The 27,425-nt window shown below is 49.0% G+C and overlaps 1 pseudogene; it reads left to right on the top strand.

Annotated features, from left to right (window-relative positions):
* The window catches only part of LOC115619011, a 69,940-nt pseudogene extending 48,041 nt beyond the window's left edge, over positions 1 to 21,899 (top strand).
* The last annotated feature ends 5,526 nt before the right edge of the window (positions 21,900 to 27,425 follow it).

Raw genomic sequence — 27,425 nt, 5'->3', positions numbered from 1 at the left:
CTCTCATGTTATATAACTTCAGCCCCAAAACTGAGTTTGCCAGCAATAACCAGGTATTTAAATCCCATGTAGCAATCTCACTGGCATTGCTACCATTAGCAAACAAATGGAATTTGCCCATTTCTAGACAGGTAATATGTCATGTTCTTGTAAAGAGAGGGGAGCTGCTGAACCCAGCAGGGATCTCTTTAGTAAACCAAAATGAAACCAAATCTGGCACTGAGCCTTTCTGTGCTCATTTAAATGTGTGCGTATACACACAGACACACACACATATATAACTTTCTCACTTTTTATTCACACATGCACACTCCTTTCTTCCTCTTTTTAACTCCTCAAAAAAAAACCCCCACACTAAAGAAGAGTAGTCAGCAGAAAGGATCTATACTGTGGCAATGCCATCAGTGTTTCAAACCTGGATGTCTCTTAGAAAGTGCTGTGGCTGTGGTTCCCCCCCTGTTTCAGTTAGAGGGTCATGCCAGTGGGGACCTGGGGACAGCTCCACACAGAGGTGGACAGCAGTATCCTGAAGCTTCCCATTGGGGAATTTGGCAGGGCTTGGAAACTGCTGCTTCTCAGGACATCCCTCAGGCTTTGCCTGGTGTCTATCTGGTTGCAGACCTCTCAAACTCACAGCACATGGGAGTGTAGGCTGGCAGTGGTTGCTCTCACTACAGGAGAGCATGGGACAACTGAGCTTAGTTTTGCTGCTTCTCTACTATACTGAATTTCCTTCAAATAACCTGTTTCTCCTTCTCTGGTGAGGCCTGGTGATGGAACCTGTAGCACAAGGCTGCAGTCTTCTCCTCTCTCTTTCCATGGGGCCCTGCAGCCAGCCTCACCCCACAGCTCCCTGGCTGCAGGGTTCTCCCAGCAGCAAGATGCAAGGGAAGGTAGAGGCCAAAGGCATGGCTGATGGGCCCTGACTGCTCATCATCAGCTGGAAATCAATGTAAAATACATTGCACATGACACAAATAACACTTTTATTGTGTTGACTCTTACAGAACTGAAACAGAAGTTTTTTTTCAAGTGAGTGTGCAGTAATGTGCTTCAAGAGATTCCATTTATCATTGCTATAATACTGAGTTGTGTGCTTAATGAAATGTCTGCACTTTTGTAGTGAAAGCCTACTTTGGAGCTATTCTGCATAGTCAGTCAGTGAATTTGATCACTTATTCAATCTGAATGAGTTCCTCAACCCATAATGACAATTTCTACATGGCCCTGCCAAGTAGCAGGGTCGCTACATCTCTTCTGATATCCTGACATGTGGCTTTTATTGTTTAAAATAAACAGTTACAGCAGGTTCCAGTGGATGAAGTCCTGGAGGACACTGGATGTTAAAGGGATATCTGAGTAAGCAGGAGTGTTTATTTAGCTTCCTACAGATTTCTGTGCCATGTTGCTGGACAACTGTGTTAAAAATAATGCAGTTTGCACTTAGCTGCCTTCCTCCTCATCCAAGAGGAGTAAAATTCATTAGAGTAGGAGCCTGGCATGTGAGGCGCCAGGGTGTGGTCCTCTGCTCTGCTGACAATTCATGGTATGAACAAGGTCACATGAAGCAGTTCAGTGCTTCTTGCAGTAATACAAATCTGTGTGGAAGACTTTATTGAGATTCGTGGTTGCCAAAGTCTTCTGCAGAGGCTGGTGTGGGACACAGACACAGGGATGTAGGTAATGTATAGTACAACTGTGTGAATGAAAGTGGGGATCATGGTTTGCAACTGTTCATTGTGTAACAGAACCATTGGGAACAGTATTTTTACTCTGCTGGTTCAGGGCACTTTTCAGTCTATTTACCTTTTGTCTTTAATTTTCTTGGTGTCTTTCTTCCCTTTTCTGGGTATAATGTTTTCACATACAGATGTCTCCTTGCTCTGCCTGGCAATGTTGGTCCATACAAGCAATTAATGACTTCCTGGTACTGTGCACTGTGTTAATACTGTCCTTGATATAACCCTGTCTTCTACCCAAGGGTTCAAGAATAAAATGCCACCTGCCTGCCTTTGAGTAACCTGCACAGAGGTGGGGGACTTGCACTCCACACAGGGCCAAGGGCTTCAGTAAGAGTGTGTAAGTGGACAGGAGCAGACAGTAGTTTGCATGGTACAAATACTGACCTACAACATACCTATTTTACCTGGCCTAGTGTTACTGCAAAAGTCAGTCGGAGAAACTCTCCAAGACTCAATTTGGAGTTTTAGAAAGCAGCATTCTTTATCGCAGTGCTGGGCGCACACGCGAATCATTTCACAAAGGTGAGTGCCCCTGGAGTCTACAAGCAGCATCCATATATCCAACAAACTTATGCATATTTACAACCTTTCTGGGAAATGCTTTACATGTTCATGAGATATCCATGAACTAATTATAATATTTGCATCCTAATTGCACATGCGCTTTCTTGCTGAGTGGGGGTCTCTCGTGGTCCTTGATAGTCTTCCTCACTGTGTTTACTGAATGACCTCAGTGCTTGTGCATGCTCACAAGGTCCTAGTGCTGAGTTAGCAGTTGGTATGTCCTTGCTTCTGTTCCAGTCTCTGCTATCTTGAAGGCTGGCATCCTTGGTCTTATTTACTGCCTCCTTAGTTGTTATCAGTCCCATGATGTTCTTTCCCCCATCAGCCAGACATTCCTTACTCTCTACATGTTTGTATTTTACTTTGTTGTATTTTACTATGTTAAAGTCATACACATTATTGTTAGTTTAAACCTATAATTTAAGCCTACACTAGCAGTCAGGAAAGGATGCCAAGGGGTAGTTTGAAGTGTAAGAAAAGATCAACCTCTAAGAAACAGAGCCGCAGAGGAGCTAAATGATTATTATGCCTCATCATCCAACTAATGAGACTGACATTAGAGCACCTCATTTCTGAAAAAGAAGCAGCCTTGCTGGAGAGGGAGGATCACTTAAGAGCTGTGGAAGAAACAAACTGGTTGAGTTGCTGACAATGATCTGGCATCTCATTAAAATGAGCTGCCTACTCTCAGTGCAGTGCACCATAAAGCCTTATTTCCTGCAGCAATAAATAGAATTTCTCCTTAATTTGTGATCTTCTCCCAGCCCCAGGAATGGCACCACCCTGCATTCAGCATGGAGGGATTGCACTTCCAGCTACTCCCTCCTCCTGGCACCTGCCCCTCCGAGGCTGCTTTGACAGTCGTTTTCCATTAGTCAGGTCCATGTGTCTCTCAACTTGAACCATGTGAACATCTTGATGATATCAGCATTGCTCAAGCTGTGCTGTAAATTTGGGCAATTACTATCTCATCACTCATGTGCCAAGCATAGGCAAAGCTTAGAAAACTCCATTTCAATTTAAAGATGATCTCTTTAGGAATGCTTTTCTCAATGTTTGTGTGAAACTCTTTTTTTTTTTTTTTTTCCCACAGCTGCTGTCCCTCATGCTATCCTTTCATAAGACAACAGGGAATAAAATAGAATCCTGTAACACCTAATTTAACTTGGTATAATAGCATCAAGCCTTCCTAATTACAACAGCTCTAAGACTATACTAGCAAGTAATAGGTGAAAGAAACCAGAAGTAATTTACTTGATTCCATCAAGGCTTTTTGCAAAGAGCTAATAAAGAAATGTGAGCAGTGGAGGCAAGAAATTAAGTTCTGTCTTGAATTAGGAACAGGCTGAAAGAAAGAAAACCAAGCAAGGGACTGGCCAGCTTGTGGTGTGGTAAATTGTGGTGCACAAAGGGCCACAGTTTAATTCCCTTACCACTGGCTTGGAAGGAAGAGCAAGTAGTGATGTGATAAAGTTATACTTTTTTTAACAGATACATAAAATGATACATGGATTAATCCAAGCCTTGAAGGATTGATTGTATTTGTGGATAACCTTTAGAAGAGGCTAATCACATTCTCTAAAGTGGGCTGTAGTGCCCAAGGTGAAGAGGCAAGCATACACGAAGAGAGGTGTGGAGTATTCGTGCAGACCAGGTACCCCCCCCCTTCTGGAGGAAGAGCTCAGCATTGCTCAGGGAAGCAAGAGCTTAGCAAGGAATAATTCCTCCTTCTTTCTAGGTAATGGCTAGCCTCCATTTCAGAAATGCCAGTGCTTCAGGGCAGGTGCCAGCTATTAATTAATGAAAGCTATAAAGAAATATTCCTGCTGTGGGGCACAGAAGTGCCTTGATAGGTTGGGGGTTTTTTACCCCCTTTGTGGAAGGTGCTTGGTACTGTGGGAGGTGCTGGAAATAGTAAATGTTGGTTATTTTGAAGAGAAAAATCCAGGCAGTGATGCATGACCTGCATGGGGGAGTTAATCTGTAGGCAGTAGTTCAAAATAAAGTAGTAGTTCAAAATAAAGGGGCATAGCTTTCTGCAGGGAGGCAGCAATTTTTAAATCTTATTTAAAAAAAATAAATATTAGAATATTAGTCTGTTCCCTTCTGTCCACAACCTTTCCCTTTGCTCTGCTAACACCACTTTATACCACAAACCCTGAAATTTTGCATCTGCTTATGCAAAACAGGCACTTTACATTTCATGATGCTACTTACGGCACTGCCTGCCTCAGCAGGATCCAAAGACACACACCCCCAACTGTTGGGCATCCTTTCCGAGCAGGCATGCAGCATTTTGGATCTACTTCTGCTGAGTACACAGTGATGATGGTGGTTGCTACAAAGCAGTTAGCAGCTTATTCTTGGGCTATCTGTTTCCACACGAAACCCATTTACTGCCATCATTATCACCTCAGGTTGCAGCAAATTACAGCCTTGGGTATGGTGGTGCAGGCTGGCTTTTTCAGTCATTATTCAGTGTTGTTCCCACTGTCACCTTCAACCCCATGATTGTCATAAATGCTCTGGTTTCTTTCCTTCTGGTGCTCTGAGGAACTGATGAGTCTTAATTTACTATTGCTGTAGCTATTTTCTTTGTTTTCTTCCTCTCCTTAAACTCTCAGGAGCAGCTGGGTAGATGCAGTTCTGCTTGACATGGATCCTAGGCTGCAGGAGGAGCTAGAAATGTCAGGGGCAGTGCAGAAGACCCCTGTGCTGTGAAGCTGTGAATTTGATCTTCAGCTGTCATAGCTTGGTGCACACATGTTGATTTCTGCTTCAGCTCCAACTGTTATGTTCCCTGCTCTCCCCCTTGTGACCTGTGCTCCAGCCCCTAGGAAGAGACCTATTTTCCATCCTACCCTAATGCCTGTGAGTCTTGGTGACACCTTTCAATAACACCATAGTGGGAGCTTCTCCTGGGAGAAGAGGTGAAGCAGAAGGGAAAGAGGAACCTTGTGGTGGACCTTGGCTAGACAAACCCAAGCCAGAGCTCTCCTTGCCTCTGGTAACCCCTGTTAAAAGTGCTCAAATACTGCCTGGTGGAGAGCTACTCCTGTAATGAACACCAGCAATTATTTGGTTCAAAGTAGAGCTTCTGCTGTCAATGATGATGGTTCCCATAGTTCTGTCAGAACAATCAGAACTATCAGACAATGCCTTCATTAGGAACTGATGGACTCAAGAGAGATTGGTCTCCCACCTGACCACGTTCTATCCTTCTACTGCATAGCACTTCTCAGAGTGATGTAGCAGATAAATACTGCGGGCAAACTCTGCTTGTATGGATTAGGACTTGAGGAGACGTGGCAGAGATCAGAATCATGCCCTAGTCAGCCTCCTAGCCGGCTTTTCCATAGCACTGAATGCTGACAGCCCTGTTTCCACCAGCGTTTGGCACCTCTGAATATTGGGCAGCATGCACACTCTGCTTCTCTTTCCTCTGAGGAGTGGTGGAAGATCAGGGGAACTGGTGATGCTCTCATGTGGGCATCCCTGGAAAAATCCACCTCCACCTCTTTCAGGTCTGAAATGCCTCCTTCACTTACTGTCAAGCCTGTGCTTGAGCCTCTGAGCCTCAGTCACCCATTGTCCAGAGTGGCTTCAGGAGCACATCCTTTTTGCTTCTTGTGACATGTGCTAGTAGCATGTTTGCTCAGCATGGCAAGACCTCCTCAGCATGTTGGCCTGAGCTTGGGCCAGGCAGGCAGTGAACGAGGAATTAATTTCTTAAGATCTAATGAGTATTTTTTTCTCTAATGAGTTTTTTTTAAGGGTATTTTGTATCTGAGATAAGCCTGCCCAGGTTCTCACAGGACTGTGTATCGTGGTAGTTTGGCACCCAGCCATCCCAGACCTGGCCTGACATCCACAGTAGAAGTGACCCCGCTTGCAGGTCCAAGTCCTGCCTTTCCTGTAGCCCAGCCTGTTCTTTAGGAGCATGGATGCGTTGTCTGTGTGAGCTTGCAGAGCTATCACCACGGGGCTGCTTTGCTGGCCCCAACAAAGGAGCTGTTCTGCTTCAGATGGGGGGGTGTAAGAAGCCCCACAAGTGCCTCAGGACACCCTCCATAACTCAGCATGACCAGGAGACACTTCCACATAGGAGCATCTGTGTGTCAATGAGGGAACAAGCCATAGGGGAGCAGCATTGCAAAGCATTCTTTGCTGCTCTGGGGAACACTGCATAGCAGCCAGTAGAGCTCCAGTGCCTTCTCCCTGTCATGCTGCCACTCATCCTCTCATCCCTCCTTCTCCTCACCTTCCTAGAGTGAGGAGCTGGAAGAGGCCAGGATATCAGCCAAATACTCTATGGTATACAGCCAAGGTAGCTTTATGCAGCTTGGCATTAAGATGGTCTCTGTGTCTGTTATGGAAAGTATTTGGGAATCTTGGCTTCTTGGTTTTCTTCCCTTGTGTTGATTGCTCTCCTTTCTTCTCCCCACCACCTTATGTTCTGAGCCAGCTTTAAGTGGCTGTGAGCATGGTAGCTAGGAAAACTTGGGCCCTGCTTTACCGTCTGCCAGTTTTCTGAAGCTGTTGATAAAGCAGGAGGTGGGAACCCTGTCATGATGCTAAATAGGGGTTTACTCAAACATCAAAGGGACAGACTAAGAGAGACACTCTGGAGCTGTCAGTTTGTCCTGAAGCTAAGGGCAAGCAGAAGCTGCCTCCCACACCTCTGTGCTGATGTTGGCTGAAGTCAGCAGTGGTCTATGCACAGAGGGTTCCCGGACCAGACCTCTAATGAGAGTGATGATTGAACCATCTTTCTGCCAAACCTGCCCAGGTTTGATTGGCATCCCGAGGCTGATTTGTTCTCTTATTGGCTTTCACAGGGGAACTCACAAAATACTTTTTGAGTGAGTCCAACCTTGAGCTTGCTGCCTTGACCCATTTTTCACTTCTACAGATGGAGATGCTTGTTCTCCTGGGCATGTCATGGATGTTTTCCAGGGTAACACAGAGCCTTCTGAAAGTCAGGTTTGGGTGCTGCTTGCATTATTCCTGACCCTAGTGCTGTGTTCCCTGGCCCAAGAAGCCTGCTGTCCTCCCTCCCAGTAACACATTGCTATTTGTTCTGCAGAAATCAAGGAGGTGGAAAAGCAAATGAGAGGGGACAGATGCCAACAACTGACCCATCAAAGCCACCAGGAAAGTTATATTATCCAAGATATTTCCTGCTTGCTGCCTGTCCACAAGCTGCTAGGAGAGCTCTACATGTGAGTACGTATGGGCTGGCATCCTTTCCCAAATCAAAGCAGCTAGTTTGGGCTGTGCTTTACTCCTGACATCAGTCAGCACTGATCTTTGAATGCTTCTGTACCTTCTTTCTTTGTTCTTGCCTTGCTGCTTTTTTATGGTATCCCTCTGCCTGTGAGAGGGGACTTGTCTCCTATAAATCTGAAAAGTGTGATGGAAGAAATTTGTGCTGGGGTGTTGTATACAGAGTTTGAATTGGTGCTCCAGCACCATCACTGCAAATCTTACAGGTTTGCAGCTCAAGAGAGAAATTATCAGTACAAATTATTTTTCAAATCTCATGTTAAATGCCACACTTAAATGCACAGGCTTAAAAATCCCAATAAATGCACATTTTCAAACTGTAAACTGTTAATGGCTCATAAGGCTTTTTAATTTCAGAAGTATTTGGAGTGCCCCATTCACTTGGAGGAGACTTGGTTGTGCATACCAGTGTCTGTACAGCAAGTTCTTCTGCTTTAATGGAAAGGATGGAGAAGTTCTGTGGTTTTTGGTTGGTTTTGGTTTTGTTTTTTTTAAGAACAAGGGGCTTCTTTTTCCAAACTCTCTATTTCAGATAGTTACAAAATCTCTGTTCCTGATTTTTTTCTTCCTTAGCTTTGGTAATACTGTCTGGTCCTTCACAGAATTTCCAATCTATGGACATTCAGGGAAGAAGCAGGTGTCCCTTCTTAAAGGAGGCAGAGGGGTATGGGGAGAGAAAATAAAAATATCCCTTCTCTTTTTTTCTATATTATTAAAAAGAATGTTCTTTAAAAAGACCTCTTGGACCTTTCCACTCTAGATATCTCATGTGTGAACACCCTGACCTTTTTCTATTTGCTGTAAGATCTTAAGCAGTAAAAGTGCCACGTGTCTTGGAAAGAATTCTAATGATAAGCAGGAAAGCCCACATGGGTTTCCTCAGCCCACCTTGCCAGCCTCTCAGAGACTCCCCAGTGGTGGGTGTGTTATCCTACTGGGGAACAGGCTGAAGACCAGCCTGCTTCTCCTCAGCATGCCACTGTCTCACTCCAGGTCAATCAGAGCAGACCAATTGACTGAATGGGCACAGGACCACGTAACTGATGGCACCAGCTTCTAGGGACAAGAATGAACCTTGGCTTGGGGATATCCTGATACAAGTTTGGTCTGATATCTCCTTGGAAATGGTGCTTCTTAGGATCAATCCCAGCTAGTTTGGAGCTGGACTTGATGTGCAGTGTGTTATTGAAGATGAATAGTGGGAGAAGGATGGCAGTGATCCCTGAATAAGAGAAGGGATGGGATCCTGGCCATGCTAGTAAGCTTGTATTGATTGGGAAGTTTTGGGCTACTTCATCTTGCCATTTCATTTGCCCATGTTGGACCAGAGCTTGGGTGGAATGACTTCTGCAAGCTTTCTCTGAGATACTTCTGTTTCTTGCTTGTTTTTCCCTGTCCTGTGTAACTCTAGCCTGTGTTGCAGCTTGCCCTGTTCCTAGCAGATAGGGAGGTTTGAGTTGCAGGTTACATGTAAGATGTGCTCTACAGCAGTGTAGGAAGTGGCATCTTTCCCATTTCCTTTCTGTGCTCTCTTGTACTCGGCCTTGTCTTTGTTTTCAGTTCCTCTCCTGTTTCTTTCTGGTTTCCCAGTGAGCAGCTGGGGGACTACTGTTCTTGGCTGGTTTTCATATTTGGAGCATGTGGGTTTGGGTTTTATGGTTGCTGTCTTTCCAGCACCATGCTTCTTTTCTTTTCCTGTTCTTTCTTTCATGCCAAATTAGGAGCTTTGCTTTTCCCTGGAATATTCTAATTGCCCCAATTTAAAAGGCACAACAGAAAAAAACAGTCCTAGATCAGCAGTATAGAGACTGAAAAGATGGAACCGTTTTCAGAGTGGAGTATGGTAAATAAAGGAGAAATTTCATGTGAAATAGCTAAATTATTGGAGTAGAAATGGTAAACTTGTACTTCTGTCTGCACTGGGCTGTGCCAGGAGAACAGAGATGTTCAGTAACACAACTAATCAAAAGATACTGCTGAATCACTGTATGACAAGTAAACTTTCAGCCACCAGACATCTCTGAACCCAAAAACTGTATCAAATCTAAACCCTTTTGAGGTTTGTGAATATAAAATGCACTAATAGGTCTGTTAAGCTACCCCGACAGGTCTGTTAGACTGTTCTTCAAGGTTTAACCCAAACTCAAAGCAAGTAGGACAGGGAAAGCTTCGGGTTTGTGTTACTCTGTATATTATTTGTGACATGGAGGCTGAAACTGCTCCCTGCTGCCAATAAAAAAAAAAAGAAAGCAAGCTCCATTATTATCTGTCTGTGAGTGAATTTGTACACACCTATGCCCTGGGAGTGCGGTTGTTTCTAATTGTAGCTTTGATGACTTTCCTTCCTGTCTGCCAGGTTTGGTTACTGGCCATGGTAGCCACTGATCTCTGTCTTGGACCGAAGTCTGACCCAGATTTGGAGATACCTTGGGCACAACATCCATTTGGACATCAATTACTGGAGTCCCTGTAGGTGTCTGAATGCCGGGGAGGGGTTGAGGAATGGTTGCTGAAGCAGAGCTCTCCATAACTATGTACTGGTGGTAAGGTGTCATTTCAGATTTGGAGGAGTGCCACAGCATGTATATTCACTTCTCAAGCCTGAGGTGCATCAAGAAGGGAAGCTGCAAGTGTGTTTATGACATACAGGAGGCAGCATTTGGCCTCCCATCTAGCACCCAGGTCTTCCTTGGCTAACATTGAGCAATAGGCCAGGTGCAGTTGGAGCTCTGCTTTCAAGCATGCCCACGATGCCTGACTTGGGGATTTTGGTTTTCTGCTCCCCACCTCCTAAATGAGGGTGGTTGGTGCAGCTGCTTTTTTCACCTTCAGATTCGCTGTTGCCATATAAACATTAGTGGGAAACCATTCCACTGGTTTCAAAGCCAAGTATTAGCTGCAGATGTCTCCTGCCATTGAATCTGTTCAGGAGAGGACATAATTAGTAATTTTTATCTCAGTATACCCTATTTGGAGTCACAGGATTTGTGAGGTGTACTTTGGCATTACTGTTGCTTGACCTAGCTCTTTCCTGCTGCGTGGCAGTGATGGGAGGGGAGCACAGGTTGTTCTTCTTCACCTTCAGTCTTCAGAGCAAACCAGAAACTTCATAGCCACCCAGAAAACCTGTGGTCCACAAGGCAAAACCCCACCACAGGTTTTCTCAGAAAGACATTGTGGCTGGGGATGAGTCTAATGTCTCCAGCTTTACATCCTGTTAAAATCAATTCTGTGGATGTTGTTCCTGAAGCTGCACAAACTTGGGATAATCAGGCCATGAGTATTGCTGGATTCCCAGAGCTCCTGTCTTTCTCTGGCCTGTGAGTGTTCTCAGGAGGAGGACTTGGCTCCTCAATGACATGATGGAAAGGACAACCCAGTCCTGCAGGGCACACATGCCTCCTCTGGGCAGTAATGTGTCCCAAATTGGTTTAGGCAACAGGGTCAGAATTAGTTGCCCTGGAGTCTCAATGCTTTTGCCACTGAATTCTGCCCAGTCCCACACTGTCTGACCTTTTCATTTCACAGGCTGGCTTGTTACTCGTAGCTCCACGATGTGCAGACCCTGGCCATGCTCCGCAGCGTATTTGAAGCCCAATCCAGGTTACGGGGGTGCCCAAACTCAGGCCCCTTTCCTCCTCGTGCCTCCAACCTGGCCTCCCACAGCTGATATGTATGATTGCCAGTACTTTCCCATTTGTCTCAGCTATCTGTGAACATGGCTCATGTAGATGACATGATTTCCTCTTCTTTCCCCCTCAACAGCCCAGCTTTACTTCCTCTGGCTCCTGTTCCAGCATGTCAGATCTTGGACTTGGCACTGGACGCTGGAGCGTAGGTATGGACACCTGGGTAGGAAATAGAGGGCTCTCCCTCTCTTCTGGCCTGGGTTGTAGATGGCTCCTGCAGTGGGGGAAGAAGGGTTGTGACTGTAGATGTGCTCTGCTAGAGCATATTTCCAGAGTTTGGCCAACATGATGGGACTCCATGGCTGGAAGTGAGCAGGGCTTGCAACAACCGTGTCAGTGCTCCTGCAGTCCTGCCCCTTCTGACTTCTGTAGCATGCTGTGCCACTGGGCTTTGGAGGAACTGTTGCAAACACCCTAGACATACCCAGCTAGGCCCTTAGATCTCATGTTATCCCAGAGCCAAGAGCTCCCACTGCTGCCTTTTCCAGTGGGAGACAAGTAAAGAGATAGACCAGTTTGTACTGTTTTGCTTCCAGCCTGGCTATAGCAAGCACTTGGGGTGACTGCCTCGATTGAGGCCGTTATCCATGCCAACTACTCCTGGTAATTTTCTTGTCCTACATGTGCCTGGACATGGTTCCCAGGATCAGCTGCTCCATCACCTTCCCAGGGATCAAGGTTGGGCTGACTGCCCTGCAGTTCCCTGGTTCCTCCTCCTTGTCCTTCTTGAACACGGGAGTGACATTTGTTTTCATAGAATCATAGAATAGTTAGGGTTGGAAAGGACCTTAAGATCATCTAGTTCCAACCCCCCTGCCATGGGCAGGGACACCTCACACTAAACCATGTGGCCCAAGGCTCTGTCCAACCTGGCCTTGAACACCGCCAGGGATGGAGCATTCACAACTTCCTTGGGCAACCCATTCCAGTGCCTCACCACCCTCGCAGGGAAGAACTTCTTCCTGATATCTAATCTAAACTTCCCCTGTTTAAGTTTGAACCCATTACCCCTTGTCCTATCACTACAGTCCCTAATGAAGAGTCCCTCCCCAGCATCCTTGTAGGCCCCCTTCAGATACTGGAAGGCTGCTATGAGGTCTCCACGCAGCCTTCTCTTCTCCAGGCTGAACAGCCCCAACTCTCTCAGCCTGTCTTCATACGGGAGGTGCTCCAGCCCCCTTATCATCCTTGTGGCCCTCCTCTGGACTTGCTCCAACAGCTCCATGTCCTTCTTATGTTGAGGACACCAGAACTGTACACAGTACTCCAAGTGAGGTGTCACGAGAGCAGAGTACAGGGGCAGGATCACCTCCTTTGACCTGCTGGTCACGCTTCTTTTGATGCAGCCCAGGATATGGCTGGTTTCTGGGCTGCGAGTGCACACTAAAGCCGGCTCATGTTCAGTTTCTCATCAACCAACACCCCCAAGTCCTTCTCTGCAGGGCTGCTCTGAATCTCTTCTCCACCCAACCTGTAGCTGTGAATACTGGGATTGCCCTGACCCAGGTGTAGGACCTTGCACTTGGCTTGGTTAAACTTCATAAGGTTGGCATCAGCCCACCTCACAAGCATGTTAAGGTCCCTCTGGATGGCATCCCTTCCCTCCAGCGTATCAACCGAACCACACAGCTTGGTGTCATCGGCAAACTTGCTGAGGGCGCACTCAATCCCACTGTCCATGTCCCCGACAAAGATGTTGAACAAGATTGGTCCCAACACCGATCCCTGAGGGACACCACTCGTTACTGTTTTCCAACTGGACATTGAGCCGTTTACCACAACTCTTTGCATGCGGCCATCGAGCCAGTTCTTTATCCACCGAGTGGTCCATCTATCAAATTGGTGTCTCTCCAATTTAGAGACAAGGATGTCGTGTGGACAGTGTCGAACACTTTGCACAAGTCCAGGTAGATGACGTCAACTGCTCTGCCCCTGTCCATCGGTTCCGTGGCTCCATCATAGAAGGCCACCAAATTGTTCAGGCAGGATTTCCCCTTAGTGAAGCCATGTTGGCTGTCACCAACCACCTTGTTGTTTTTCATGTGCCTTAGCATGCTTTCCAGGAGAATCTGCTCCAAGATTTTGCCAGGCACAGAGGTGAGACTGACTGGTCTGTAGTTCCCCGGGTCTTCCACCTTCCCCTTCTTGAAAATGGGGTTTGTATTTATTTCCCTTTTTCCAGTCAGCAGGAACTCCACCTGACTGCCGTGATTTTTCAAATATGATGGACAGTGGTTTAGCAACTTCATTTGCCACCTCCTTCAGGACCCATGAATGGATTTCATCAGGTCCCATGGACTTGTGCACATTCAGGTTCTTAAGATGGTCTCGAACCTGATCCTCTCCTACAGTGGGCCTAAGGTCTTCATTCTCCCAGTCCCTGCATCTGCCTTCCAAGACTTGGGTGGTGTGGTCAGAGCATTTGCCAGTGAAGGCTGAGGCAAAGTAGTCATTAAGAACCTCAGCCTTCTCCAAATCCAGGGTAGCCAGTTCTCCTGATAGCTTCCGGAGAGGGCCGACGTTGTCCCTAGTCTGTCTTTTATTTGCTACGTACCTATAGAAGCATTTCCTGTTATCTTTCACATCCCTTGCCAGATTTAATTCTAACTGGGCCTTAGCTTTCCTGACCTCAGGCACTTCTCCCAGTCACCATGAACATTCAGTGATTATCAAGAGTGGCCTTGCAGTGTCATCAGCCAGCTAATTCCACAAGGTTCAGGGGAAGGAAAAGCAGTGCTGTGCTTTTTCCTCTCACTGGAAAAGCAGCAGCAGTAGGGAAGGCTGGGTTCCTCGTGCCATTAAATACCCGCAGGCCGAAGAAGCTGTGAAGGCGTCACAGACATCATTCTTAAGGGCTCCAGTGTCACAGTTAAAGCTGTTGGCTAATTCCTTGTGATATACATGGCCTGGGGCAGCATCAGCCCTGTTAGCACCAAAGCTGTAATGTTTCAGGGTGGTATCAGGGTATCTACCTGTGACATGGAGAAGAGCAGAGAACAGGGCTTAGCAGAGCTGATGATGTCTTGTAGCCATTATTAGCAGCCTTCTCCTTGCCCCCAGGACAATACCTCCCATACAGAGGTCCCTTTATGTAACTGCAGCCCTGGTGATGAGAATCCTCCCTGTCTAGGAGGGATGGGGAGGAGAATCAAAAGAATGTAACTCCCACGGGTTGAGATAAGAGCAGTCCAGTAACTAAGGTATAATACAAAACCACTACTGCTACCACCAATGATAATAATGATTAGTGAAATAACAAGGGGAGAGGATACAATTGCTCACCACCCGCCAACCGATACCCAGCCCAACCCGAGCAGTGATCTGGCCCTTCTGGGTAACTCCTCCCGGTTTCTATACTGGGTATGACGTTCTGTGGTATGGAATACCCCTTTGGCCAGTTTGGGTCAGGTGTCCTGTCTCTGCTTCCTCCCGGCTTCCCCTCCTCCCTGGCAGAGCATGAGACTGAGAAAGTCCTTGGTCAGAGTAAACATTACTTAGCAACAACTAAAAACATCGGTGTTATCAGCATTGTTCCCAGGCTGAAAGTTAAAAACACAGCACTGCACCAGCTACTAAGAAGGAGAAAAATGACTGCCATAGCTGAACCCAGGACAGTATCCACCCCTTATTCCATACCATTCATGTCATGCTCAGATCCCACATCTCTCAACACACCATCGCCCCTGTCCCATATATATCCACACACACACACAAAGAGAAAGATATCATTCCCTAGTCCATGGACCAATCCCTATAAAGTTACTGAATTCATCCAGTCCATGATGTCAGGCTCCATCTCTTGAAACAGTCTTTCAGGGCAGGAGGGACGGGATGTAGTGTTGGGTTGTTGCCTGCTGATGACAGCGCCTACCTCGTCTGGTCACTGCTGAGCTTGTCTGGTTTCATCAAACTTCATTCTTTGCTGAGGTGATGATCGGAGGGAAGTCAGGGTCAATTGCTGGCGACCTGAAGACATCTAGCTGGTGGGCTATAAAAGCGTTATAGAGCAGGCAACAGCATACAATTGAGTTCATTGGCTTTTTTCCCCCAAAATCAAATCCCCTTGAGGTACACATCGGACTTCCCCATCTTCCCGCATTACCGACCAAGTATATCCAGGTCCCTGAGCAAAAGCAACCCCACGAGTGGGTTTGCCTTTACCTGAAGCAGGAATAACCCAGAATGTCTTCCCCAACAAATTCTTTATGTGCACCACAGGAACTTTATCCCCCTCTACAGTACGTGAAAGTTCTGATTGGGCTGGGCCAGCCCTGTTGGCAGATCCCCTCCTGTTGACCAACCAGGAGACCCTGCCTTTGAACATCCAGCCCAGCACAGGCAACCGGGGTGCCAGGAGGAGCTGCGCTTCAGTTCCAATCACTTCTGAGGCAGCTCGAACCCCTTCATAGGCTGCCAGTATCTCTTTTTCAGTGGGAGTATAGCTGGCCTCGGATCCTTTATATCCCCGACTCCAAAAGCCAAGGGGTCGACCTCGAGTCTCCCCTGGAGCTTTCTGCCAGAGGCTCCAGGTAGGACCATTCTCCCCAGCTGCGGTATAGAGCACATTTTTCACATCTGGCCCGACCCGGACTGGTCCAAGGGCTACTGCATGGACTATTTCTCATTTAATTTGTTCAAAGGCTTGTTGTTGCTCAGGGCCCCATTTGAAATCATTCTTCTTCCGGGTCACGTGACAGAGAGGGCTTACAATCAGACTGTAGTTTGGGATGTGCATTCTCCAGAACCCCACAACACCTAAGAAAGCTTGTGTTTCTTTCTTGTTAGTTGGTGGAGACATTGCTGTTATCTTGTCGATCACATCTGTGGGGATCTGGCGACGTCCATCTTGCCATTTTATTCCCAAAAATTGAATCTCCTGTGCAGGTCCCTTGACCTTACTCTGTTTTATGGCAAAACCGGCCTTCAGCAGGATTTGGATTATCTTCCTCCCTTTCTCAAAAACTTCTTCCACTGTATCACCCCACACGATGATGTCATCAATGTATTGCAGGTGTTCTGGAGCTTGCCCCTGTTCCAGTGCAGTCTGGATCAGTCCATGGCAGATGGTAGGGCTGTGTTTCCACCCGTGGGGCAGTCGGTTCCAAGTGTACTGGACGCCCCTCCAAGTGAAAGCAAACTGTGGCCTGCATTCTGCTGCCAAAGGGATTGAGAAAAATGCATTGGCAATGTCACTTGTGGCATCCCACTTGGCTGCCTTTGACTCCAGTTCATATTGAAGTTCTAGCATGTCCGGTACGGCAGCACTCAATGGTGGTGTGACTTTGTTCAGGCCATGATAGTCTACTGTTAGTCTCCACTCTCCCTTAGACTTTTGCACTGGCCATATGGGGCTATTAAAGGGTGAGCGGGCCCTGCTGATCACTCCTTGGCTCTCCAGTCTACGGATCAGCTTATGGATGGGAATCAAGGAGTCTCGGTTGGTGCGATATTGCCGCCGGTGCACTGTTGTGGTCACAATTGGCACTTGTTGTTCTTCGACCTTCAGCAACCCCACAACAGAAGGATCCTCTGAGAGACCAGGCAAGGTGGACAGCTGCTTCATTTCCTCTGTCTCCAAGGCAGCAATACCAAAAGCCCATCTATACCCTTTTGGGTCTTTGAAGTACCCTCTCCTGAGATAGTCTATGCCAAGGATGCATGGAGCCCCTGGACCAGTCACAATGGGGTGCTTTTGCCACTTCCTCCCAGTCAGGCTGATTTCAGCCTCCGGTACAGTTAACTCTTGGGATCCTCCTGTCACTCCAGAAATATAAATGGGTTCCACCCCTTGATACCTTGATGGCATCAGGGTACACTGTGCACCGGTATCTACTAGAGCCTTATACTTCTGTGGGACTGATGTGCCAGGCCATCTGATCCACACAGTCCAGTAAACCCGATTATCCCTCTCCTCCACCTGGCTGGAGGCAGGGCCCCTCTAATAGTGATCACAAGATTGTCCTCTCATGTCTTGTAGAAAGGCATTACTATTCCTTATCACAGGAGCTGGAGTAAAATCAGCTCTTCCAATCCATCTGGGAAACTGCTCACCAGAGACTGGAGCAGCAGCTTTCCTGGGAGGATCATCCTTGACCATTGTTCTCCTCTTCAGTTCATGCATCCGTTGCTCCAGAGCTGAGGTAGGTTTTCCATCCCACTTTCTCATGTCTTCTCCGTGGTCCCACAGGTAAAACCATAGGGTGGCCCGTGGTGTGTACGTCCTGTATTTTCTTTCTCGAGCAGTAGGGCGCCTTCTGTTAATAGCTGAGACATGGGTTGGTACACGCGGGGATCTGGATAGATTGGATAAATCGTCTCTCAATTGTTTGAACTCCTGGGACAGTTTTTCCACAGCTGAAATGATGGAAGGGGTGAGATTGTCTTCGAACTCTCGGAGATGATGAATCAGTTCATCCACTATTGGTGCTACTGCCTCACTCCAGGTCATTGATGCCGTGTAAGTTTCCACCACATGGGTCGTGTACATTCGACTTCATCTGGATCTACGGATGTGTTCCCGGCATCCGGCCTACGATAGATCATCTCTAGAATGGCTGATTCCCTCAGGGTCTGGATGCCTCTCTCTATCATGGTCTAATTGGCTGAGTGACTCATAACATCATCCTCATACGGAAACCTTTCCTTCACAGCTGCCAAGATCCACTTCCAAAGGCTGAAGGCTCATTTCTCTTTTGCAATTGCTTTGTCAATTCTTCCTTCCCTAGCAGGTGATCCCAGCTGCTTGGCTTCCCTACCTTCTAGTTCGTGACCATCGGCCCCATTCTCCCAGCATTGGAGCAACCAGGTCACAATGTGCTCCCCTGGAAGATGACTGAAATCTTTTTGCATATTCCGCAGCTTAGTTGAGGTCTGGGGTCGAGAAGTTACGTCTTCTTCCTCTTCCTCTGATCCACGTTGTAGTAACTCTTGTTCAGATCCTGTTCCCTGTAGTAATGGCATTGGGTCTTCATCTTTCTTCACTGCAGGGGTTGCTCTTTGTGCCTCTCGTTTGCTTTTGCTTACAGGGGCAACAGACATTGTCACAAACTGGCCATTTGGTTTAGCTGCAGTGTTTGTCACTGTGGTTGGAGTGGCTGCAGTGTCTGCCACTAGGATTGGAGTGGTTGCAATGTCTATTGCTGGGGTTGGTGCAGCTGTTGTGCTTGGGAGTTGAGTAACACCAACAGCTGCATTGTCTGTTGCTGTCAGGGTTTGAGTAGCTACTGTGCTTGTCACTGGGGTTGGTGTAGCTGCTGTATTTGGAGTAGCTGCCTTGTCTGTTGTGGTCAGGGTTTGAGTAGCTGTTGTGCTTGTCACTGGGGTTGGTGTAGCTGTGGTGCTTGGAGTTGGAGTAGCTGCGTTGTCTGTTGCTTTGCCATCAGATCCAGAGACATTTTTTTCCCTTTGAATGTGCTGGATAGTGTTGAGCAGGGCTCTGTAGGCGTAGGCCAAGTCCCAGCACGTTGCAGCGAGTTGTCTCTCTCTGGTATAACCAGAACGACAGCACACCTCGTTTAAGTGTTTTACTAGTTTTTCCGGATGTTGCACTTGTTCAGGGGTGAAGTTCCAAAGCACTGGAGGGGCTCACTGGCCTAGATACTTGCCCATACTATCCCACACACCCTGCCACTCATGACTGTCCAGCCTCAGGGAAAATCTCTTGGTGGTCCTCCTATATCGTCGTCTAACCCTAGACCAGATTTGAACCCGACACTGCTTAACTTTCGAGATCAGATGAAATAGGGTGTTCCCAGGGTGGGATGGCCCTGGGTAAAACACACTCCGTATGTTTGCCAACATGCTGATCCCCAGCACAATCAGCAGGCAGGTCTGAAGGGTATTCAACGGCCATCCAAAACCTTCAGAACTCTCAACTGCTGTTGCAAATAGGCTGGTGGGGGAGCGGGGGGTTTAAGGGAATGCCTCCTTCATAGATTGACCCACCAAGGAGAAAAAAAAAATAATGTAATTGCTAAAAAATTTCATTATATACCTACCAAAGTATAGAGGTGATGGCCACACCGGAAGCGCAAGCCAGATCAGTTTCATGATCAATGAGTCTATTGTATTACAAGTCATTACCATGAAGTACAGCAAAACAAGAACCTTAGCCCAGGCCCCCCAGCCGATAAACGCTAAAACAGCAAATAGTGGCTGTAAGTAAGGTACAACATGCTGAAACTCTGAGATCAAGCGCAACAACTCTGAGAGCAAATAAATAACATTGTGACGAGTAGTAACAATGAATGCTTATCACAAATATGATTAGACACACTCTGGTCAGATCTGTCGTTACCTCAACCCTTCATGCCCGACATTGGGTGCCACAAAGAACTGTCGTGGTTTGAGCCCAGCCGGTAACTTGGAACCACGCAGCTGCTCACTCACTCCCCCCCCTTCTTCTTTCCCCCACTCCCGGAGGGATGGGGAGGAGAATCGGAAGAATATAACTCCCACGGGTTGAGATAAGAGCAGTCCAGTAACTAAGCCTAAGGTATAATACAAAACTGCTATTACTACCACTAATAGTAATAATGATAAGGGAAATAACAAGGGGAGAGGATACAATTGCTCAGCATCTGCCGACCGATACCCAGCCCGACCTGAGCAGTGATCTGGCCCTTCTGGGTAACTCCCCTGGGTTTATATACTGGCCATGACGTGCTGTGGTATGGAATACCCCTTTGGCCAGTTTGGGTCAGGTGTCCTGTCTCTGCTTCCTCCCGGCTTCCCCTCCTCCCTGGCAAAGCATGAGACTGAGAAAGTCCTTGGTCAGAGTAAACATTACTTAGCAAAAACTAAAAACATCGGTGTGTTATCAGTGTTGTTCCCAGGCTGAAAGTTAAAAACACAGCACTGCACCAGCTACTAAGAAGGAGAAAAATGACTGCTATAGCTGAACCAAGGACAAGTACCATGCCTGCTCCTGGACCTTTTCATTCAAGATAGTCATTTGGAGAAGCTTCATACTGCAAATCAACTCTGCTGGGATGGCATCTGATACATCTACAAGTGGCCATGGTGGGGGCCCCAGTAGGCAGTGCACCCGTTGAGTCCATACCCTTGGGGGTAGAAGTTAAGGCCAGACCAGTTAGCATTCAGCCAGGTTTCAGCAACACGTGGAAAGTAATCTGCTGCTCTGCTAGCAGTGTTAGCTGGTTGCATAGGCATCACTGGGAAGAGGATTGCAGCCACTGAGTGGATGACAACCCTGTTTGTTCCTCTAGTCTCCTGGATCCTGCCAACATTCAGCAGTTTGATGACTTTAAGAAGTGCTATGAAGAAATCCTTTACCACTGGGGCATGCGAGAGAAGTGGGCTGAGGTTCTCAAGTTTGTCTCTTGTCCTCCTGATCCCCACAAAGGAATTGGTGAGTGCCTGCTTCAGTCTGCTCCAGCTGCCCAGGCAGAGTCATGGCTCTGCCTTGGGAGCTTAGGAACACAGGGTCAGTAGGTGGGATGAAAAGTGTCCATTGTGCTGCCCAGAGGTTAGCTCTGCTGGCAAATGGGTTTAGCTTCTTCTCAGCTCTGGGTGGACATGAGGCTTGCAGATGTTGGTTCAAGGGCTTGATGTTGGTTCAAGGGCTTTGTAGACTGTAACATCTCTCCAGCAAAGCTGGAAAAGCACACACTGCTATGCTAGTGATGTTCAGCTATTTATGCTGATGGCCATTCTTTATTCCCTCTGGAGAAGAGCCCAGTCATGTGCTGTTCTAATCTCTGAATCTGGGCTGAAATGTTCTTCTAGTGCCTGTGTAAAATTGAAAGATATCTAACTGTGGGTGAACCAGCCAAGAAATAGGCAAATAGAACTTCCCTTCCAAAATTTTTCCAGCAGTGTAGGTTCCCAGAACTGCCATTTAAGGGCAGCTGCCAAAAAATCTTCTTCTTAGGCCTCTGGAAAAAGGTGAACTTAACCTGGGAGGAGAGGAGCATGTGGGAGGAGAGGAGCATCTCACAGACATGCCAGAGAAGCAGTGGCTGTCTCACTTTGTCACCTGGGACTCCTCCTGGGGAGTAACTGGAGTGAAAATTGGTGACTTTGACCACTGCCATTGCCCCTCCGTGGCTGAGAGCCACGGCACTGATACCAAACTGAAGCCTCTCAAAGATACGTGGCTGCCCCATCCCTGGCAGTGTTCAAGGCCAGGTTGGACGGGGCTTGGAGCAACCTGGTCTAGTAGAAGGTGTCCCTGCCCATGGCAGGGAACTAGATGAGCTTTAAGTTCCTTTCCAACCCAAACCATTCCATGATTCTATACCATTCTCCCACCCTGGAGGAGATTTGAGGCAGATCTCTTGGGCAGTGAGTTTGGGGGATGACTCTGTCGAACAGGGGGCTGTGTGCAAGGCTGCCAGCACTAACTCTCTGTTCCCTCCCGCCAGAGTTCGGTGTGTACTGCAGCCACTGCCACAGCGAGGTGTGTGGCACCCAGTGTGCCATCTGCAAGGACTTCACCTTCCAGTGCGCCATCTGTCACGTGGTGGTGCAAGGCTCCAATTTCTGCCTGACGTGCAGACACGGGAGCCACACCAGCCGTATGATGGAGTGGTTTTGCACCCAGGAAGTGTGCCCCATGGGCTGTGGGTGCCACTGCCTGCTCGAGAGCACCTTCTGAGCAGGGCTGACATCCCATGAACTGGACTTAATCTTTTAATTCCCAAGTGAATCAGCTCTGCTCCACAGTGTGTCTGGAGGAGATGCCACAGGGAGCTGAAGCAAGATGTCCTGGTGATGCTCTGCAGTGATGTTTACAAGTGCTTCCAGTATTCCTACGCTTCCCAGGTTGCTTTCAGACTGATTTGACCAAACTCGCTGTGTCCATTGCTGGCAATGGATGCCAGACCGGAAAAATTGCTCCCTCCTGCAGAGGAGTGTGTGAATATTCGCTAGTCTCTGTGGGGATGAGGAGGTGTTAAAAAGTTTCTTTGGAAAGGACTCTCCTGGCAGAGCCAGACTTGCTTCATAGTGTCTTTACAGGGGCTCCAAGGGAGCCAAATAGTTAAGGCAGAAATAATTCACAAGCAACAGTGAGCTATAAAGGTGAACTGTAAACTGCGCTTGGAGAACAGTCCATGGGACTGTGCTCAGAGTTACTTTAGGAAGCAACAAGGTTGGGGTTTTTTTTTGAATGGCTGTTTACATTGTTTAGATTATCCCATAAAGCAAGAGAATGAAATGACATTTTTCAGGATTACTTCCTAAATAGCTTCCCCCTCATGGGTCTGTACCTGTGGCTGGTGTGAAAAGCCCCACTGTGTGCCCCGGGTCACTGGGATTAGTTCCTTTCTTCCAGCAGTTTTAGTCCCATTACTCTTAAAGTGTCTTCATCTCCTGCTCTGACTGAGTGATAATGCACTTTAACTTGCCTGCCCCTGCCTTGTCAGTGACACTACCTGTTGAGTTTGGGATCCACGCAGCATTCCCATGGGTGGTGGCATCTGAGGGCATTTTGGAAAGCCTTTGCTTCCCTACTGAGCTTGCTCCATGCAACTCCTTTTGACTGTTTTCTCCAGGCTCTATGTGGGAAATCTATAAATAAGTTAAGATTTGCTGCTGGTGTGCTTGAGTGACAAGGCTCCTGAGCTGGGGAGCCAGCAATTTTGAGGGGAAAAGGGGCTTTGAAAGGATGGTGGGATTCACGAAGGCAAAAAGTTTGTGCCTTTTCTCCCTGTGGAGCTTCAATAGGTGAATGTACCGGATTGATCCATCTGGGGCTGTGCCTCTGGGTACTCCCATCCCGGGGACACTGCTGTGCAGTTGTGTACATGCCCCGAGCACCCCGAGCTCTCCTGAGCAGGCTTCAGCCTGAGCTTTGGCTTTGGGCAAATGTGTGGTGAGGGCTGAGGCCGCTGGAGTTACCCCCACCCTGTGCCAGCGCTGATCCCCTCTTCCTGCGCTTGCCTGCTGAGCAGGGCCCTGTGCTGTGCCTGCTCCCAACCTTTGTGCCAGCTTTGCTGTGGAATAAACAGATGGGTGTATCTGAAAACATTAAACCATTAAAGTTATTTTTTTAAATGCTCTTCTGGTAGAACTTGGTGTCGCTGTGCTGGTTCTCCCTCCGTGGGGAGCTCTCCTCAGCTCTCCCTCCCAGCATGGCAGTCGTTGCTGCACCTAACAGTCCTCTCCCTGCACCCCAAAGTGAGATCCTGCTCCAGATACCTGCACCCAGCAGCCCTAGATACCTGCAGTAGCTGGGGGGCTCACTGCCTGCTGCTGGGACTCCCAGACTGGCTTTCGCAGTGGGATGATGGGATGGTGCTGGGAGCTGCCCCAGGTCGTGATGCACCTCTTGGGAAAACAGCAGTGTTTTTCCAACAGTGTGCGCTCACAGCTCAGGACCCCCATGTCCTGGGATGCATCCCCAGCAGCGTGACCAGCAGGTTGAAGGAGGTGATCCTGCCCCTCTACTCTGCTCTCATGATACGCCACTTGGAGTACTGTGTGCAGTTATGGTGTCCCCAACATAAGAAGGACATGGAGCTGTTGGAGCAAGTCCAGAGGAGGGCCACGAGGATGATCAGGGGGCTGGAGCACCTCCCGTATGAAGACAGGCTGAGAAAGTTGGGGCTGTTCAGCCTGGAGAAGAGAAGCTGTGTGGAGACCTCGTAGCAGCCTTCCAGTATCTGAAGGGGGCCTACAAGGATGCTGGAGAGAGACTCTTCATCAGGGACTGCAGTGATAAGACAAGGGGTAATGGGTTTAAACTTAAACAGGGGAGATTTAGATTAGATATAAGGAAGTTCTTCCCTGTGAGGGTGGCGAGGCCCTGGCACTGGTTGCCCAGAGAAGCTGTGGCTGCCCCATCCCTGGCAGTGTTCAAGGCCAGGTTGGACACAGGGGCTTGGAGCAACCTGGTCTAGTGGAAGGTGTCCCTGCCTGTGGCAGGGGGTTGGAACTGGATGATCTTAAGGTCCCTTCCAACCCAAACCAGTCTCTGATTCTATGAAAACGAAGCCGGGTGGAGTCTGAGCTGCTGGTGAACCAAACCCCACATCCTGCAGCTTGGAGAGGCCCCGGGCAGTGTCTGCACCCCTAGCAAGCCCAACGGGTGCTGAGCTGGCCCTGGGGCAAGGGTGCTCTGTACCAGCAGCTCCCACCCTCCGCTTTCCTACGTGCCAGCCCTTCAGCTCGGAAGTGTTTTCATTTCCATGCTTGAGTGCAGGTGTGTAGGTTGGAAGGGAAAGGAGACGTGTTATTTAAGGATGATAGACCAATGGATCCCAGTGTTTATGTGTTATTACAGTTCATTAGGGTCTATCTCCATAGTATCTGAATACCTCTGAGGTGGAGGGCAGCTGGGGCTTCGGAGGAAGGAGGAAAAGTGCTTTGCCGTGGCTGTTTGTGCAACCCTGCACAGGTAGGTGGAATTTCTTCCTGGACACTGCAGGTGTTTGTCTCACGCCCTGCAGCATCTGTGGTGGTTGCTTTGGGAGCGGTCTTGCTCAATGCAGAAGTGACTATTGCGAGGAAACTGGAATAGTTTATTCTCAACTGCCTAGAGCCCAGTGAGAAGTCCATTGCCTTGGCTGTGCTTGGCACCAGCGATTAGAGACAGGACGTGCTGCTGCACCCACACCAGCCCCTCCATCTGCTCTGTCCCTGACTGCTTGTCCCCTGAGCCACCTGCTCTTTGTTAAAGTGCAAACAGTTTCCAAATCTGGCCAAATCTCTTAGAACTTCAGGCTTTAAGAAGTGAGCAGGAGGGGGAGAGGAGGCAGGCACAGCTCAGGAGGTAGGTCTTGGCATACCGCACACCGAACCAGCTCTGAAGATGCTGCCGTGGTCAGACCAGGCACATCAAATAGAGCATCCAGCCACCGACACGGCCATGGGCCATGGTCAGTCTTGAGTGCTGGGGAATGGGGTGACACCTTCCTGGTTTCTGCTGGTGCAGGAGCAAGGGGATATTGAATTAAACTGTCTGCTCAACATGAGGCAGGAGTGAGCTCTTCGCACGCTGCACAGAAAGAGTGTGAAACCGCTTCCCTTGGGGCATCACCAGTGCCATGGGTTTGCCAGGTGTCTGGGAGTGACCAGGCACTTCCAGGGAGGGAAGGTCCATCCCAGGCCACCCGTGACACTGCTGCCAGCCAGAGCCCTGCCCATGTGTCCCCAACCAGCAGCACTCTGCAGAGATGCTGCTGTACCTGCTCTTCCTCCATCACTGCTGGCCATTGCAGAGGAGGATGCTCAGCACAGGAGACCTTTGGGCCAACCCCAAGTAGCTGCTTTGGCAGGACTTGCTTCAGCTGCCCACTGAGTGCATCCCCAGGGCTGCCCAGTGCATCCACACTGGCTTGTCCAAGGGTGCCTGGATGAGAAAGCTCCCAGGACAGCCCGCACCATGCTCTTGAGGCCACCACCAGCTTTTCAAACCCTTTTTGTGCCCCGCAGAGCTAGCAGGGGTTTAAGGAGTGTGAGGTGCCTTCCCTGTGCCTGCCGAGGCTCTCCATGCATGGAGAAGGAAGTTTAATCTCTGATGATCAGTTTGGCAGCAAAGAAAGAAGGATGATGTCGGAGAAGGTGCCAAGGAGAAGCTCTCCCTATGGATGCTGCAGTGCCTGTATCAGCCCCCTCCTGGTCTGTGGCTGCGGCACCATTCCCCCAGCGCCAGCCTGTGCCCGCACTGCAGGGCCTGATCCTGCCCAAAGCCCCGCAGCACATTCCTGTGTCTGCCTTGTGCTGGCCTCAGTGTCTGCCTGGTGGGTTAACCAGTTCAGAGCTGAGGAGCCAAAACCACTTGGCTGCTCTCATTTGGGCTGGGCTGATCATCACACAGCTCCACTCCTGGATGCTGTTCGCCCCAGGGGCTGCTCGCCCAGCACAGTGTGGGAACAGGGATGGGGACAGTGGTGGGATGGGGGGACAGTGGCAAAACCCTCCACTGCTGTGACAGCAGTGTCTGTCATACAGCTTGGTCCTCACACCAACCCTCTCCCAGTGCCACCAGTGCTTGGAGCATCCCTCCACGGAGCTGGGGGTCAGCTCGCCCACCCTGGGGACACCCCTGTACCTTGCACGGAGGACAGAGCCCCACCATGGAGCCCGGGAGCCATTGCCACCCTGTAACGAGGGCAGACGGGGTGTCAGCTCACAACAGGCTCCCTGATGTCCCCAAGCCCTGGTGCAGGGGAGCTGGGGACAGCAATCCCTGTGTGCTTAGGAGGGGACCATGGCAGAGACCCACTGGTGCACCCTGTGCTGTGCTGGGAACCTGTAGCTGGTAAAAGCTGGTCCCATCCCTGCCATGAGCTGGAACCACAAGTGAACTCCCAGTTTGGCCCTTTGCAGCATGATGTGCCCAAGGGACCTGGACACCCTGAATCCCGGGAGTGTGGAGCATCCCCTGGCTCCTGGGCCATCACCATGGTGCCCAGCCTGCCTTCTCTCACCTGGTCTGGATGTGGGTGTGAAGGGAAGGAAATGCCTTTCCCAGGTTTCACCAGCCCCTGGGGCTGTGGGGAGAGGCTGGGATAGACTGGGATGTGCTAGGGGCCTCTGCTCCCGGCACTGCTGCGGCCACAGGACACTGTGGCGGGGCTGGATCCATACCACCAGCAGAACTGGCCAGGGCAGCAGGGAGATGGCACAGCGACAGGGGGACAGTGTGGTGGGGCCACAGGCGGGGTCCCCTCTGCTCCCCCAGCACCCTACGATGAGGTGGCACCACTGTCCCCACACTCACCTGAAAAACCTTAATCCCTGCCTGGCCATCAAGGGATGGTTTTGACCACATAGAATCAGAGACTGGTTTGGGTTGGAAGGGACCTTAAGATCATCCAGTTCCAACCCCCTGCCACAGGCAGGGACACCTTCCACTAGAGCAGGTTGCTCCAAGCCCCTGTGTCCAACCTGGCCTTGAACACTGCCAGGGATGGGGCAGCCACAGCTTCTCTGGGCACCCTGTGCCAGGGCCTCACCACCCTCACAGGGAAGAACTTCTTCCTTATATCCAATCTAAATCTCCCCTATTTAAGCTTGAACCCATCATCCCTTGTCCTATTGCTACAGTCCCTGATGAAGAGTCCCGCTCTGGCATCCTTGTAGGCCCCCTTCAGATACTGGAAGGCTGCTATGAGGTCTCCACACAGCTTCTCTTCTCCAGGCTGAACAGCCCCAACTTTCTCAGACTATTGTCACA

This window comes from Strigops habroptila, chromosome W (genome assembly GCF_004027225.2).
Source record: "Strigops habroptila isolate Jane chromosome W, bStrHab1.2.pri, whole genome shotgun sequence".
Lineage (NCBI taxonomy): Eukaryota > Metazoa > Chordata > Aves > Psittaciformes > Psittacidae > Strigops > Strigops habroptila.
This window is presented reverse-complemented; position numbering and strand designations above follow the sequence as displayed.